We start from the raw sequence: 5,786 nt of genomic DNA on the forward strand, positions 1-5,786 counted from the left end.
TTGGTTGCATAATATACGAACGCTAATTTTAAAAAAACTGCAACAGTGTGGTTCTTATAGGGCAGGGGTCACCAATTGGCGGCCCGCGAGCCGCATGCCGCCCGCCACGCTGTATCGCTGCGGCCCGCGGAAGGTATCAGCGTACAAGTATAACAAAAAATACTTTTTTTAAGGAGTTAAAGAGCACGAAGGTCAAAAATACTTTCCGGGAAGCATATTTTCGCTTTACATACGATTCCACCGACCGACCAATCAGATTATAGTTCTAGGTGGGGGTTGCTTCAAGTTGTTCCAATGGGATGTCCAGCCACACTGTCACAGTGGTTGCTAACGTCTGTTTTCGAACTTCGAAATTGTCTGTAAGAATAGGGTTGCTTATTTTAAGTTTGCAAATGTCATGTAAGCACTAGTGTGCGTTTCACCGTTATTGTGTTTCACGAGCAGTGTTCTCTTTATGCAAGTTCTAGTTGGCAAAATAGGTCGGTGTGCCAACTCAATTTATAATAATAGGCAAAATATTATATATAAATTTAAATTTAGCTTAGTGCTGCAAAATGTTTTTTTTTTAAAGAAATATGGAACACTTCACGATTTTGCGTGTCATCCTTGCGCAGGGGCCATGCTGATCTTTTCTGTCTCGTTCCAATTTTAGTATATGTACTGCCGAAGCAAGTACTGCAAAATGTTGTTAGTCAAGAAATTCTTGCCACGCTGATAAGCACCGCAACTGACAGTTGTCCATAATAAAAGAAAGACAGTTTTATAGACTCTCACAAAAAGGATGATAAACCAACTCATTGCTTTTTTAGAGGGAAGACTGTTCATGAATTACGATAGAATTACGATTTTTCGGTGATTTCCACAAGCGTTTGTTTCATGGTGCCTGGTTTCTTTTTCCCTGTTATTGGAGCCTATTTTTCGCTGATATGTTTGCAGGTCACTATTGTTGCCTGTATTGCGATGTGTCAAACATTTCCTTGTTTATTGAAACTAGTAATTGCAAGATATCCTTTGCGAAGCGAAGTGACAACACCACTCTTGCTTGGCGATGAATATTCTTATGAAACCACTCGCCTCGCTATAAGTGCGCATAACAAGTGGCCTCGTTTATTAGGCACTGTTAAAAAAGTCAAATGTGTTGTAAAAGGAGCTTGGCCTGGCAGTAGCGTTGTTCGAATAATTTTGTTGCTGCGGTATTCTAACATAAATGTGAACAACATGTAACGCTGGATATTGGGTAGGAATTGTGTTCTCTTCTAGCATAAGAGTCAACCTACCTAAAATTTTATCAGTGCGGCCCGCCACAGCTCTCCTTAGTGCCAAAGTGGCCCTCATGCAAAAAAGGTTGGTGACCCCTGTTATAGGGAGTCACTTGCCTCCATAAGGAGAAATTTTTAACTTAAAGGGAGGAATAATCGTGTTGAAAGGAATTGGGAAGAAACGTAACTTAAATCAAATGTGAATTTATCTAAATAATCTATTGAAATGGTTAACTTATTTATGACTGAACACATAGTTTTAGTTGAGTTTTTACAGCACTTTAGGATGTAATAGACCACTTTGTGATTACAATCAAGTCATAGCCTAACTGAAAGTGGTAGCCTACTGAAACATCTGCGGATCTGTTTTTAGTATTTTGTGTGAATTCTTGGGGGAAGAAATTGACGATACTTGTGCCTTTCAAAGAAAGAATACGACATTAATGTTGAGAACTACTGTAACTACAAGTTGATCAATAACGTTCAGGAGCACGCATCTCATTGATGCACGGTTCAATAAACAACCTGTTTTGAAATGTTTTCTGCTGTTTTTTTAAACTTATTTTGCAGTTTTTTTCTTGTATAAACAATTATTAGGCCATAATAATTTTTGTTCAACGAAAATGGGCCACGAAAGAAAAAAGGTTGGGAACCACTGCTCTAGCGCCATGTGACAAATAAAAGTTCAAAAAAGCAACCGCTAGATAGAGATAGTAAGTTTTGCGGTTCAAGAAATTTTAAGATTGCGCAAGGTTTGTTAAATGACCATGCTTAAACGACATCAATAAAAGTTTGTACACAACCTTTATATTCATAACTTTTTCGATGAAGGGGGCCCGAAATAAATTGCTACTGGGCCCGAGAAATTCTGTCAACGGCCCTGACTCATTCAGTAAGTACAAAGAGGTAAATGGTTCACTTACTTGGTTGGCTACTATTATTATTAGGGCAACCAAAAGTCAATGAAGTCAAAATTTTTCTGCCTTGACCAAAGTTTATAAAACGTCCATAAACTAAATTTCAGGCTGACACGAAGAGACGTTTCAAAGTTATTAGGTAAAAAAATGTCAAATTTCATGGTTAGGTCAAAATTTTCTTTTTTGTTTTTCTTCTCTCTATTGATATTTTATTAAAGCTACACAGACCATTATGCATATAGTATTGAGTTTTAGCTTCCTGATGTTCTTAAATTTGTCTTTAGCTAGCCTATAATTATGTCCAAGGTTAAACTATATATTCAAGCAAGTATCTGAAGGAATGACATCAAGTGCATTGTGAAAATGGGACGAGATGATATTTCACCACATTTATATAGCCTGCTGAGGAACTCCCAAGCAACTTCTGTATTAGTAGAGAGAGCTTCTCCATTCTAGGAAAAATTTTGGCGAGAGACAGGAACTTCAAAGGCGATTGATTGATTGAATCTTTATCCTCGGACTGGGAAAGCTTATTGAAGAGCTTAATCCTGGCAGTTTCGCATACTTGTAGAGGCTTTGAATCACTGACGCAGGCCCGGTCACCGAGATTGACAGAGTGAAGTTTCCGATTGTTGAAGTCTTGTTGCCGGGGAACTATTCCATCCATTAGATGCCGCTGAATGGAGAGCAGTCCTTAACGTGCGTTGCTCAAGCGCACACCCCGAGAATCGAACCAGCGCCGCTTGATCTTGAAGCTTCTTCGTTCCATAAGTGACGCGCTAACCAATTGAGCTATCGGGGCGGGCGATAATGTGAAACATTACTTAATGTTGAACTATAATACTGCAGAACCTTCTCAGTAATTTCGAGATATTTAAAGACACTCCATATTTATCTTTTGCAGTTTTTCGAGTGACTTTCATTATGTGTTCGTTAGCTGTGGTGTGGTTGAGTCTTCGACATTTTTCTTTTATTTCATTAGAAAAAGAAGATATCTTTACCTAACGATTTGATTTCTAATAGCCTATGCTTTGTATTTTGCATGTGAGTTGCAAACGCAAAAAGTTATGAGTCAAAATTAGGTCAAAATTTGTAAATTATAAAGTCAAAATTTCAAGTTTTTAGGTCAAAAAATTGGTTACCTTAATTATTATTATTACTACTACGTTGTATGTCGACAGTCTAATTGTCACTGCGACCTTTCTTACTTCATTTTTATGTACATGTCTAAAAATACAACAGGCCGGAAAGTAGGCTACTTGTGTCGTGGGAGAAAGGCTAGTAGGCTAATATTAAGACTAATAAGGCTAGACCTATTTTAAACATGTTCACCGTTTAGAATTTTGTCGTGGAGTAGATTTGTACATGGACTTGCCCTGAACTAATTACAAAAATCATCATGCATTTTACTACACTAACGAGCAAAAAGGCTGTTGAGGTTTCGAAATGGATTTTACGCAGTGGCGGATCCAGGGGGCGATTGGGGAAATTGCTCCCCATACAAAAGTAAATTTAATCATTGAAGATAAGCTATATTTCTGTTGTGATAGGAGTTGGGTGGAAATTTCAAAAACATTATAGCCTACAAAAGGTCATAGGATATTTTGTTGTACCCTAATCAGGGCGAAAATGCAAATTAGAATTAACTTCTCCCGTCTAATTACAGTGTATGATTTATGAACATTGTGAGTATTTTGTTGCGTACAGTTTTTAAAAAGTGTTTCAATTCAAAATTTACACAATGATCATCACATCCAAAATGCGTCATTGAATTGCAAATATGACAGTTTGAACTTGACTCTTACAAAAGTGACGTCACAATATGTAATTGTGATGCATGAATGACTTCGTAGTAAAGAATTCTTCGCAAATTATTCGCGATTTTATTGAACTATTTACGAAGAAATACCAATAACTTCTATAAACTTGTGGAAATTGCTCTATTTGTAACGTTAGAACCAAAATCTTTGTTTCAATCATTCTGAAAATTATAATTTCAATTCATGAACAAACATTAGAGTTGAAATAGAACCAAAATTAATGCGAGTCAAAACAAAATTGTTCAATATAAACATAGACGTTACTTTTACATACTTTTATGCAGTTGATCTGATAAATCTGTAAACTCAATATTTTTATGTAAAATGGTTTGTAGAGTCAAAATTTAATGAAAGTAAAAATAATGAAATTGTTTAATATTTTAATTATTTATTAAGGTGATTAGAATAATCATGTTTGAGGTATTAACTAGTTGTTTGGTGTTTGTTAATTTGATGGTAACCACTGGTGGGTATAGATGCTACAGTGGACAAATCATTGCGGGCAACGTGAGATGTTCAGGAACTTACGAATGCGATGATATGAGTGATGAATTCTGGTGCGAGCCTCCCCTTGGAAGTCAGTTCAACAATTCATGTCATTATTACGGTTGGCATTTCACAGAAGAACAGAGATGCGATGGTTTCGCAAATTGCGACAATTGCTTCGATGAGGACAATTGCGCTGACCCACTCAGGCGCAACTATCTTCGCTGCGATGACGTATCCGAGTGCTTCCCATTAACTTTGTTATGTGATGGGAGAGTTTATTGTCGTGACACATCAGATGAGAAACAAATCGGATTTGGTTTCAAGTGCAATGGTATTCCTATCAACGGATATGGCTACCGAATTCAAAACTCTACAGCTGTTCCGTATCGATGCATTGTTCCACAACAATCTATGCTGCCAACGTCAAGACAATTTGATAAAAGACTTTCAGTCTGTTTTAACAATGAGGACGATTGTTATACGTTCAATGAAAATGGGAAGCCATTCTTAAACATTTCCAAATGCTGGCCTTGTCTTGATGGAACAATTATACAACGTCAGCAAGTGTGCGATACTGTGTTTGATTGCGCTGACTTATCGGACGAATGTTTATGCGAGAGACAATTTACCAGCGAGATTTGCGATCCCTTGCTTGGTGATAACAATTGCTCTCGAAACGAAGTTCCATGTGCGTTAGGAAATAAATGCATCGATGTCCATCAAATATGTGATGGCTCTAACGACTGTTCTAATGGAACTGATGAAAAGCGCTGCAAAAATACTCCTGATTGTCCAACTGCAACGATTGAATGTGAGGGGTAAGAAAGTGATTTTAAACGTTTGTTGTTAAAAGTTTTCAAGTACATTAACTACCATAATCATACTAAACTACCATAATTAAACTACCTAACTAAATTATCAAATGCGCATTGACATGTAGGTTACTTTTAAAGATTGTTTTGCATTGATCACGTAAAAACGCATTGTCATATCGATGGATTTCAAGCCACCTAGAACGAGTAGACGCGTTAATTGACGAATACTGGAAATAATCCAGTGGCGGTTCTGCAGGAGAGGCAATGAAGTCAAAACCTCGTGTAAGTTCAGGCCAAAAGCAAGCTTTCCATCACATTACGTTGTTATGACTGATCTCTCACCTATTGTTACTGAAATAGTGCAAGCTGATCATTTGAAGATCGATTTGTTACGTCACAGAAAGTATTATTGCGTCATGTACGTTTGAAGTACACTATTGCAGTGCTTTTTAACCCGTGGGATGATACGCACTTGTGCGGGTAAAA

At 37.2% G+C, this 5,786-nt stretch overlaps 1 non-coding gene across 1 annotated transcript; it reads right to left on the reverse strand.

Moving 5' to 3' along the window:
• Positions 1-569: 569 nt before the first annotated feature.
• On the reverse strand, positions 570-676 carry LOC145785047 (U6 spliceosomal RNA). The gene has a single exon (XR_014291110.1). It is a non-coding gene; the product is annotated as a U6 spliceosomal RNA (small nuclear RNA).
• Positions 677-5,786: the final 5,110 nt, after the last annotated feature.

This window comes from Aplidium turbinatum, chromosome 1, assembly GCF_918807975.1.
Source record: "Aplidium turbinatum chromosome 1, kaAplTurb1.1, whole genome shotgun sequence".
Classification (NCBI taxonomy): Eukaryota; Metazoa; Chordata; class Ascidiacea; order Aplousobranchia; family Polyclinidae; genus Aplidium; species Aplidium turbinatum.